Below are 13,185 nucleotides of genomic sequence, written 5' to 3' on the forward strand. Positions count from 1 at the left end.
GCCCTGCACTCCGTGACCCTCCCTACCCCCCGGCCTGGGTGAGCCAGAGCCTCTGAATCAGCGGCTCCTTTAACCTCGTCCTGTCTGAGCAAAGAACAGACGCCCTCCGGCGACCTACACGCACAGGCGGGGCCAAATCCAAAGCTGAGCCCCTGGGAACTGTCAGAACAAAGAAGAGAAAGGGAAATCTCTCCCAGCAGCCTCAGAAGCAGCGGATTAAAGCTCCACAATCAACTTGATATACCCTGCATCTGTGGAATACCTGAATAGACAACGAATCATCCCAAATTAAGGAGCCCTGTGGATGAAAGGCTCTTGGTGCTGCAGCCAGGACTCAGTGCTGTGCCTCTGAGGTGGGAGAGCCAACTTCAGGACACTGGTCCAGAAGAGGCCTCCCAGCTGCACATAATATCAAACAGCAAAAATCTCCGAGAGATCTCCATCTCAACGCCAGCACACAGCTTCACTCAACGACCAGCAAGCTACAGTGCTGGACATCCTATGCCAAACAACTAGCAAGACAGGAACACAACCCCACCCATTAGCAGAGAGGCTGCCCAAAATCATAGTAAGTCTACAGACACCCCAAAACACACCACCAGACGTGGACCTGCCCACCAGAAAGACAAGATCCAGCCTCATACACCAGAACACAGGCACTAGTACCCTCCACCAGGAAGCCTACACAACCCACTGAACCAACATTAGCCACTGGGGACAGACACAAAAAACAACAGGAACTACGAACCTTCAGCCTGCAAAAAAGGAGACCCCAAACACAGTAAGATAAGCAAAATGAAAAGACAGAAAAACACACAGCAGATGAAGGAGCAAGATAAAAACCCACCAGACCTAACAAATGAAGAGGAAATAGGCAGTCTACCTGAAAAAGAATTCAGAATAATGATAGTAAGGTTGATCCGAAATCTTGGAGATAGAATGGACAATAGAATGGACAAATTGCAAGAATCAGTTAACAAGGACCTAGAAGAACTAAAGATGAAGCAAGCAACAATGAACAACACAATAAATGAAATTAAAAGTACTCTAGATGGGATCAATAGCAGAATAACTGAGGCAGAAGAACGGATAAGTGACCTGGAAGATAAAATAGTGGAAATAACTACTGCAGAGCAGAATAAAGAAAAAAGAATGAAAAGAACTGAGGACAGTCTCAGAGACCTCTGGGACAACATTAAACGCACCAACATTCGAATTATAGGGGTTCCAGAAGAAGAAGAGAAAAAGAAAGGGACTGAGACAATATTTGAAGAGATTATAGTTGAAAACTTCCCTAATATGGGAAAAGAAATTGTTAATCAAGTCCAGGAAGCACAGAGAGTCCCATACAGGATAAATCCAAGGAGAAATACGCCAAGACACATATTAATCAAATTGTCAAAAATTAAATACAAAGAAAACATATTAAAAGCAGCAAGGGAAAAACAACAAATAACACACAAGGGAATCCCCATAAGGTTAACAGCTGATCTTTCAGCAGAAACTCTGCAAGCCAGAAGGGAGTGGCAGGACATATTGAAAGTGTTGAAGGAGAAGATTACTCTACCCAGCAAGGATCTCATTCAGATTTGATGGAGAAATTAAAACCTTTACAGACAAGCAAAAGCTGAGAGAGTTCAGCACCACCAAACCAGCTCTACAACAACTGCTAAAGGAACTTCTCTAGGCAAGAAACACAAAAGAAGGAAAGGACCTACAATAACGAACCCAAAACAATTAAGAAAATGGGAATAGGAACACACATATCGATAATTACCTTAAATGTAAATGGACTAAATGCTCCAACCAAAAGACACAGATTGGCTGAATGGATACAAAAACAAGACCCATATATTTGCTGTCTACAAGAGACCCACTTCAGACCTAGAGACACATACAGACTGAAAGTAAGGGGATGGAAAAAGGTATTTCATGCAAATGGAAACCAAAAGAAAGCTGGAGTAGCAATTCTCATATCAGACAAAATAGACTTTAAAACAAAGACTATTAGAAGAGACAAAGAAGGACACTACATAATGATCAAGGGATCGATCCAAGAGGAAGATATAACAATTGTAAATATTTATGCACCCAACATAGGTGCACCTCAATACATAAGGCAAATACTGACAACCATAAAAGGGGAAATCGACAGTAACACATTCATAGTAGGGGACTTTAACACCCCACTTTCACCAATGGACAGATCATCCAAAATGAAAATAAATAAGGAAACACAAGCTTTAAATGATACATTAAATGAGATGGACTTAATTGATATTTATAGGACACTCCATCCAAAAACAACAGAATACACATTTTTCTCAAGTGCTCATGGAACATTCTCCAGGATAGATCATATCTTGGGTCACAAATCAAGCCTTGGTAAATTTAAGAAAATTGAAATTGTATCAAGTATCTTTTCTGACCACAAGGCCATGAGACTAGATATCAATTACAGGAAAAGATCTGTAAAAAATACAAACACATGGAGGCTAAACAATACACTACTTAATAATGAAGTGATCACTGAAGAAATCAAAGAGGAAATCAAAAAATACCTAGAAACAAATGACAATGGAGACACAACGACCCAAAACCTGTGGGATGCAGCAAAAGCAGTTCTAAGGGGGAAGTTTATAGCAATACAAGCCCACCTTAAGAAGCAGGAAACATCTCGAATAAACAACCTAACCTTGCACCTCAAGCAATTAGAGAAAGAAGAACAAGAAAACCCCAAAGCTAGCAGAAGGAAAGAAATCATAAAAATCAGATCAGAAATAAATGAAAAAGAAATGAAGGAAACAATAGCAAAGATCAATAAAACTAAAAGCTGGGTCTTTGAGAAGATAAACAAAATAGATAAACCACTAGCCAGACTCATTAAGAAAAAAAGGGAGAAGACTCAAATCAATAGAATTAGAAATGAAAAAGGAGAGGTAACAACTGACACTGCAGAAATAAAAGAGATCATGAGAGATTACTACAAGCAACTCTATGCCAATAAAATGGACAATCTGGAAGAAATGGACAAATTCTTAGAAATGCACAACCTGCCAAGACTGAATCAGGAAGAAATAGAAAATATGAACAGACCAATCACAAGCACTGAAATTGAAACTGTGATTAAAAATCTTCCAACAAAGAAAAGCCCAGGACCAGATGGCTTCACAGGCGAATTCTATCAAACATTTAGAGAAGAGCTAACACCTATCCTTCTCAAACTCTTCCAAAATATAGCAGAGGGAGGAACACTCCCAAACTCCTTCTACGAGGCCACCATCACCTTGATACCAAAACCAGACAAGGATGTCACAAAGAAAGAAAACTACAGGCCAATATCACTGATGAACATAGATGCAAAAATCCTCAACAAAATACTAGCAAATAGAATCCAACAGCACATTAAAAGGATCATACACCATGATCAAGTGGGGTTTATTCCAGGAATGCAAGGATTCTTCAATATACGCAAATCTATCAATGTGATAAACTATATTAACAAACTGAAGGAGAAAAACCATATGATCATCTCAATAGATGCAGAGAAAGCTTTTGACAAAATTCAACACCCATTTATGATAAAAACCCTGCAGAAAGTAGGAATAGAGGGAACTTTCCTCAACATAATAAAGGCCATATATGACAAGCCCACAGCAAACATCATCCTCCATGGTGAAAAACTGAAAGCATTTCCACTAAGATCAGGAACAAGACAAGGTTGCCCACTCTCACCACTCTTATTCAACATAGTTTTGGAAGTTTTAGCCACAGCAATCAGAGAAGAAAAGGAAATAAAAGGAATCCAAATCGGAAAAGAAGAAGTAAAGCTGTCACTGTTTGCAGATGACATGATCCTATACATAGAGAACCCTAAAGATGCTACCAGAAAACTACTAGAGCTAATCAATGAATTTGGTAAAGTGGCAGGATACAAAATTAATGCACAGAAATCTCTGGCATTCCTATATACTAATGATGAAAAATCTGAAAGTGAAATCAAGAAAACACTCCAATTTACCATTGCAACAAAAAGAATAAAATATCTAGGAATAAACCTACCTAAGGAGACAAAAGATCTGTATGCAGAAAATTATAAGACACTGATGAAAGAAATTAAAGATGATACAAATAGATGGAGAGATATACCATGTTCTTGGATTGGAAGAATCAACATTGTGAAAATGACTCTACTACCGAAAGCAATCTATAGATTCAATGCAATCCCTATCAAACTACCACTGGCATTTTTCACAGAACTAGAACAAAAAATTTTGCAATTTGTATGGAAACACAAAAGACCCCGAATAGCCAAAGCAATCTTGAGAACGAAAGAAGGAACTGGAGGAATCAGGCTCCCTGACTTCAGACTATACTACAAAGCTACAGTTATCAAAACGGTATGGTACTGGCACAAAAACAGAAAGATAGATCAATGGAACAGGATAGAAAGCCCAGAGATAAACCCACGCACATATGGTCACCTTATCTTTGACAAAGGAGGCAGAAATGTACCGTGGAGAAAGGACAGCCTATTCAATAAGTGGTGCTGGGAAAACTGGACAGCTACATGTAAAAGTATGAAGTTAGATCACTCCCTAACACCATACACAAAAATAAGCTCAAAATGGATTAAAGACCTAAATGTAAGGCCAGAAACTATCAAACTCTTAGAGGAAAACATAGGCAGAACACTCTATGACATAAATCACAGCAAGATTCTTTCTGACCCACCTCCTAGAGTAATGGAAATAAAAACAAGAGTAAACAAATGGGACCTAATGAAACTTAAAAGCTTTTGCGCAGCAAAGGAAACCATAAAGAAGACCAAAAGACAACCCTCAGAATGGGAGAAAATATTTGCAAATGAAGCAACTGACAAAGGATTGATCTCCAAAATTTATAAGCAGCTCATGCAGCTTAATAACAAAAAAACAAACAACCCAATCCAAAAATGGGCAGAAGACCTAAATAGACATTTCTCCAAAGAAGATATACAGAGTGCCAACAAACACATGAAAGTATGCTCAACATCACCAATCATGAGAGAAATGCAAATCAAAACTACAATGAGATATCATCTCACACCAGTCAGAATGGCCATCATCAAAAAATCTAGAAACAATAAATGCTGGAGAGGGTGTGGAGAAAAGGGAACCCTCTTACACTGTTGGTGGGAATGTAAATTGATACAGCCACTGTGGAGAACAGTATGGAGGTTCCTTAAAAAGCTACAAATAGAACTACCATATGACCCAGCAATCCCACTACTGGGCATATACCCTGAGAAAACCATAATTCAAAAAGAGTCATGTACCAAAATGTTCATTGCAGCTCTATTTACAATAGCCCAGAGATGGAAACAACCTAAGTGTCCATCATCGGATGAATGGATAAAGAAGATGTGGCACATATATACAATGGAATATTACTCAGCCATAAAAAGAGACGAAATTGAGCTATTTGTAATGAGGTGGATAGACCTAGAGTCTGTCATACAGAGTGAAGTAAGTCAGAAAGAGAGAGACAAATACCGTATGCTAACACATATATATGGAATTTTAAAAAAAAATGTCATGAAAAACCTAGGGGTGAAACAGGAATAAAGACACAGACTTACTAGAGAATGGACTTGAGGCTATGGGGAGGGGGAAGTGTAAACGGTGACAAAGCGATAAAGAGGCATGGACATATATACACTACCAAACGTAAGGTAGATAGCTAGTGGGAAGCAGCCGCATAGCACAGGGAGATCAGCTCGGTGCTTTGTGACCGCCTGGAGGGGTGGGATAGGGAGGGTGGGAGGGAGGGAGACGCAAGCGGGAAGAGATATGGGAATATATGTATATATATAACTGATTCATTTTGTTGTGAAGCTGAAACTAACATACCATTGTAAAGCAATTATACTCCAATAAAGATGTTAAAAAAAAAATAAATAAAAAAATAAAATACACCTTTAAAGTTAAAAAAAAAAAAAAAAATTTCACTTATGTACCTACTGCTGTACACCTAGAAGTACTCTATACAACCACCACCAAAAATAAAATAATAATAAATAATAATATAATATAATAAATATATTATATATATTATATATATAATAAATAATAACAGTGTAATTCTATGGATTTAATGTGCTGAAATTTCAGATTTATAGAGTCAAGTCAACCAATCCTCAAAGATTTTCACATATTGAAAATTAAAGTTTAAGAATCCCTAACTGGAAACTAACTATTCAACGTTCAAATTCAAACGTATCATCACTGGGTTGATCTAAAGGGTGAACAAGTTTCGGAATCATTTGTCAGGGAAAGTTTTTTGTTCTTTCTTTCATACAGTAATAATAATAATAATAATAATAGGCAAATTAGGCACTAAATTGAATTAATTCACGAGGAGTTTTATGGCAGCAATTTGAAATGGATTGTCAGAGACAGTCTACAGACTCTCATATTATGCCAGGCTATTTTCATAACTATTTGGATTATAACAGAATAAAGATAAAATATAAGAGGTTTGGAGGATAAAAATACCTTAGCAAAAATATTTTCTGTAATACAGATGTGATTACTTAGTAGGACAATTTATTATGCTCAAAGATGATCTGAAGAACGACTGCATATTTTAACAACATGAATGTATATCAATTCATTACTATTTACTCAATAATCAGAGAGTACAACACAGTTCTGGTCTGCTTGAAGTGCAGGGAAAGTGTTACATACTTCTGCTTAAAAGCTGATTTACTGTCTTGCAAATTATTTAGAAAAACAATCACCTCTTTATCAGTCAGAATTCCTATTTGAGAGTAACAGAAGCCACTTCAATTAGTTCAAATGGAAAGCAATTTATTTGAAAAGTATCTCATAAATCGCAGGAAGCAGGGAAGGGCAAAATATAAGATGTAATAAGATAATATTCATCTAAAGAAAACACTAAAACCATACAGCTGAAACTGGCCCATGAGCATCAAACGCTTTATGTTTTAGCCACCAACACACCAGAAAATCTGGATTTCTTTTTTTTTTTTTTTCCCCGTTGCGGAGCTCTGGACGTGCAGGCTCAAGCGGCCATTGCTCACGGGCCCAGCCGCCCCAAGGCATGTGGGATCTTCCCGGACCGGGGCACGAACCCGTGTCCCCTGCATCGGCAGGCGGACTCTCAACCACTGCGCCACCAGGGAAGCCCTGGATTTCTTAATACATCTACTTCTTCACATTGCTTTCTTCTGAATCAAGGTCACACACTGGCGCATCTGATTGGGGAACCTAGGTTTTTGTTTTTGTTTTTCTAGGTGCAAGAAAGACTGAGAAATTCATGTTCTGGCTACTTTTAAAAGGGTGGGAATAGTACACAAATAAAATTATGGCAAATACTCCAAACATTGGAAAGTCTTTAAAAAGGACTTCTGCGTGATGAAATAACTTGGGGCAGACTGACTTCCCACTATGGAAAAACAAAAAACAGGATATTATGTGTGAAATAACTACTTTAAACATTAAATAATACACTTCTCAGTAACCCATAGGTCAAGGAGGATACCACAAGGAAAATTACAAAAAATTATGAACTAAATAAAAATGAAAAAAACAATGAACCAAAATTTATGTCTACCATTAACACAGTTCTTACAGAGAAATTTATGTTTTAAATGTGTATATTAAATATAAAGAAAAGTCTAAAATCAATGAACAAGGCTTCCACCTCTGAAAAAGCTAGGAAAACAAGAAAAAAGTAAGGCTAAAGTAAATAGAAAAAAAAAAAATAAGAGAAAGATCATTAAAATAGGAAATGGATAAATACACAGAAAAATCATTAAAACCGAAAGTAGTTTTTCTAAAAAAGATCAACAGAATTTAAGAAAAAAAAGTAACAACACTCTAGTTGGATTGATCAAAAATAAATAAATAAATAAGGGAGAAGACAAAATCACCAATAACAGGAATTAAAGAAGAGCCATCACCACAAACGCTACATACCTTAAAAAACATCAAATGCAGATATATTACGATAAATTTGACATCTTGTATGAATTACAAAATTTCCTTGAAAGGAACACATTTAAAATGATGCTAGAAGACGTATTAAATCTTAATAGCCCTGTATCCATTAAGACCTTTGAATCTGTAATTTAAAACCTTTCCACAAAGAACATTCTGGGCCCAGAAGGCATCATTGGTCAAATCCATCAGATATTTAAGGAAGAAAAAATATCAATCCTTCACTAAATATTGTAGAAAAACAACAAAGAAGGAACATACCCAAACTCATTTTATGGGGCAAGCATTATGATACCCAAACCAGATCAAGATATTTCAAGAAGAAAAAACTAAAGACTAATATCTATCACTAATTACATAAAAGCAGGCTTAACAAAAGATTTAGCAAATAAAATACAGCATTATAAAAAAGGATAATACATTGGGACCACGTGAGTTTCAGCAGAACTAAAATAGTGGCTTACCAATTAAAAAACGCATCGATGTAATTCACCACATTAACAGAGTAAGGAAGAAAAAACATATGATCATCTTAATAAACCACATGGTCATCTTAATACATGTTGAAAGCATTTAATAAAATGCAATATCCATTCAAAATAAAAATTCTCATAAAACTAGAACCAGAGAGAAATTCCTCAACCTGTTCAGGGTATGTATCAAAATCACATACAACTTCATGCTTAACGGTCAATGCTTCTACTCTATGATCAGAAATAAAACGAGACGTCCACGCACCAGCTCTATTCAACACTGTACGGGAAGCAACAGCCAACGGGGAAAAAAATAAATGCCAGGGGTTTGGAGGGAAAGAGGGATGAATAGGTGGAACACAGGGGATTTTTAGGAGAGCAGAACTGTTCTGTTCTGTAATGGCTGAGACATACCATGACATATTCATCAAAACTGTAGGATGTAAAATGCACATCAAATGTACCACACTGATGCAAGAGGTTAATAATAGGGAAATTAAGGGGCACATGGGAACTCTCTGCTCAATTTTTTGGTATACCCAAAACTAGTTTAAAATATCGTCTACTCATACATACTTAAATAAATAAGCAAATAAATAAAATGTGTGTAAGTATATAAATATATATATATAAATGTAAAAATGGTGAATCTAGTGAAGAGTAGAGGGTGTTACTTCATGTTATTCCACTTTTCCAAATGAGAAGTTGTGAGAAATATAAGGAATATATGAAGAGGTCTTCAAAATAATATTTAAGAATACATAAAATAAAATCTAAATATGTTAAAAATGTGTGTATCATCTTGGAAAAATCTAATCTTGTCATATCCCTGCTTAAAACCATAACCAGTTTCCCACTTTTCCTAGGATAAAGACACAACCACTTAACACAGTGTATGAGGCACCTGCCTCTTCTTCCTCGCTTCTGTCCACTGACTGGCTTCCCACCACCACAATCACCTCTACTCTTTGGGCTCCAATCATACCTAACTATACCCTAACACACCGGAGGAAACGACTCCTGCAAAGTTCTCTCTCCTCTCGGCCTTTCCACGTGCTGCTGCTTCACGCTGGCTAAGAGGGACTGAGAAAGGGATTTTCTTTTTTTTTTTTTCCGATACGCGGGCCTCTCACTGTTATGGCCTCTCCCGTTGCGGAGCACAGGCTCCGGATGCGCAGGCTCAGCGGCCATGGCTCACGGGCCTAGCCGCTCCGCGGCATGTGGGATCTTCCGGGACCGGGGCACGAACCCATGTCCCCTGCATCGGCAGGCGGACTCTCAACCACTGCGCCACCAGGGAAGCCCGAGAAAGGGATTTTCATGCTGTCTCTTCTCGACTGTCCCCCTTTCTCTCCTTTTGGAAACTTTCTCTGTCCCCTAAATCCAGGAACATGCTTCCTTAGCACCCAGTGCTTAGTCCCATATTGCATTTAGCACACGGTATTGTAATTGCACGCTTGTCCATGTTCTCCAATGTTCTGTAAACCTAAGGACAGAACCTGTCTTTATTCCTCAGCCGCCGGTACTGGGTCTGGCACACAATAATTACATATCCAATAAATGGGCTCTTTGTGAAATAAAAAAGTTGGACTAAATGACCTAAAAGATCTATTGGCATGTATTTAATAATCCCAACCCCAGGAAATACCTTTTTTCCTCTGAATTCCTCTGGTTCTGAGCGTCTGAATACCTCGTGAGTCAGAGACTGTGGCTTCCGCGAACCCTCCGCAAGTTACGTGCCGCTCAGTCTAAGGTCACGGAACGTGGACTCCATTTCCCAGCATGCCTCGGGACGTGGGGGCTGTGTAGCCCATGGGAGGCCCCGGCCCTGCGTGCGAGCTAAGGCGGTAGCCAAGGCGGAGAGGCCACTGACGCTGAGGGTGCCGTGGGTCGGCGGCGTGGTCTCCATGGCCGGTCGCGTTGCTCTATCTGGGGCCGCAAGGGCTCAGAGACCATTTATTCATCTGTTCGAGGCGGCCATTCACGTGAAGTTGGAGCAGATCCTGAGCCGCGAGATGCCGATCCCATCAGGCAGCAGACGCATTTCCGTGGGGCCATGGTGAGTTTTAGCCTTTAGGGGCTGAACTGGTACAAGCCACGCTGTCCAGAACGTGGACTGCCCATGGGCTGGCCATCCCGGCGCGGAGCCTGCCCGGTGGAGGGATTTGTTAACGGTGAGGACGCTGGCCTCATTCTACTGGCACATGTTCATCAGACATAGCAATTTGTTAAAGCCAAAGCTAACCCAAGGGAAGGGCAGAATCACTCACTAGTGCTCTTGCCGTGAACTATTAAGGAAGGCCTGTCCAGTTACTCTGTGTTTAATGGTGACTAAGAAATCACCCTGGCCTGATGAGTTGGACACAATCCTGTATGTTAAAATAGAAATTATCATATGAGTTGCAAATAAGTAAGTAAATAAGTAGAGTTTATACAGATTAGAAATAGTTCCATTCCAGATGACATTACTCTGTGTGTAGAAAATCTCTCTCTCTCTGTATATATAAACAGTTAGATCTGATAAGAGAATATATCAGTCTCACAAGATTCAAGGTAATATACAGAACTTAATTGTATTCCTATATTTAAGCAAGGTGCAGTTGAAATTAAATACCATTAACAATAACATATAAATATATTACTTTTTGAAAAATATCCAGGAAGATATGTGCAATATATGTACACTAAAACCTATAAACCATGCTGAGAGAAATTAAGTTTTTATTCTAAATTGATCTATAGATTGAAACAATGCAGTTAAAATTTCAGTAGTCTGTATTTTCTGCAAATGGACAAGCTGAAATGATAATATATATGGAAATTCAAGGAACATAGTATGATCAAAACAATTTTGAAAATGCAAAAGTAGAAAGACATTACAGTACCTGATTTCAAGATTTCCTATAACGCTAGAGTAATAAAAAGAGTGTGGTGTTTGTGTAAGAAACCAAATATTTGCATAATATATAATTGGAGCAGAATAGTCCAGAAATATACTCACAGGTATGTGAACAAATGACTTTCAACGTAGGTTCAGGGTAATCAGTGGGGAAAGAATAGTGTTTTCAACAAATGGGACAATTAATAATTTCAAATAAAAATGAAGTTTATATCACACTATATAAAGTTAAACTTGAAATGTGTCATAGAACTAAAACTATAAAATTTCTAGATGAAAATATAGGAGATAAAATTTGTAAACTTGGGTTATACAAAGATTTCTTAGAAAGGAAACAAAAAGTGTGAATGATAAAAACGTTTGTTAAAATTGAACTTAGTCAAAATTTAAAACTTCTGTTTCCAGGAGATACTGTTTAAAAAATGAGAAGTCTACCCACAGTCTGGAATACAAATTACATATGTAATACTAATATTCAGAATATTGTATGCACATATATACACATGCACACACATAATATATAATATCTGTATATATGTATGTAAATATATACATGTGTGTGAGTATTATGGAGCTGTAAGATTATATACGTATATGTGTATACATATATGTATAATTTTACAATTCAGTAATACAAAGTGAACCAATGCAATTTAACAAAATGGTAAATGTTTTAAACAGACATTTCAACAAAGAAGATTGACAGTTGAAAAGTAAGAACATGAAAGGTTGTCAACCTCGTTAGTCATTAGGGAAATGTAAACTAAAACCACAATGATATGTCAATACATCCACTCAAAGGGCTAAAATTTAGATATGCTAGCCAGGATGCAGAATAACTCAAACTCATTAAACTATATAGCTGAAACAGGTTATTTTATGAATATAAATAGTATCTTGATAAATCTGACTTAAACTTCCAAAGAAAGCAGCATAACATAACTCAAAGGTGGTATGAGAATATAGGAAGACAGAGGAGGGCAAAGCCAGTCAGGAAGGACTTCTCAGGGATGATGTTTGAGCTGGGTGTTGAGGATGGCTAGGAGCTACCTAGCCACGTACAGAAGCAGGCAGGGAAAGAGGGTGCATATGAAGTTTGAAGAGTTTCAGGAGATTCAACAGTATATGAAAGCCAATGAGGTATGAGAAAGGGGAGTGAAAGTGGCTCGATATAACAAGAGTTTGCGGGAGTGAATGAAGATTCAGCAGGAAATAATGCTGCCTAATATTATGTGTTAATAATTATGTATGCCTATACATAAAGAAAGACTAGTAGAAGCTAATTCATGAAGATCCTTGAATTATAAACTGAGATTTTAAACTATTTTATATGTGATGTTGTATAACCAAATGATTTTAAACAGGAGACTGATTTAATTAGATTTTATTTGTACATAAATTCTGGTTGCAGTATGGAACTCAAAATGAAACATGGGGAAACTAGGTGAGAAATGTAGTTACAAGAGAAAGATGAAAAGGGCCTAAAACAAGACATTGGCAATTACATGGGGGATGACGTACAGAAGGTGATGTGATTCTGCCACTTAGACAAGGAGAGTCAGAAGATGAGTGTGATCTCCGGGTTGGATACCTTGATGATGGTGGTGTTTCCTGGATTGAGGAATGTAATGTTATGGTCAGATTTGTGTTAGAAGTTAGAGAATCAAAGGTATGGTAATAAATATGCTGAATCTGAGGTAACTGTGGTATAATTAAGTATAGTCTGGTACAATTTCTTTATTCCTTCCCCTCAAAATTGCATTTGTTTTGTCCTTTATGCCTCTTTAAAACCAAATATTTTCTTGTAGAG

The sequence above is a fragment of the Tursiops truncatus genome, chromosome 8, assembly GCF_011762595.2.
Source record: "Tursiops truncatus isolate mTurTru1 chromosome 8, mTurTru1.mat.Y, whole genome shotgun sequence".
NCBI lineage: Eukaryota > Metazoa > Chordata > Mammalia > Artiodactyla > Delphinidae > Tursiops > Tursiops truncatus.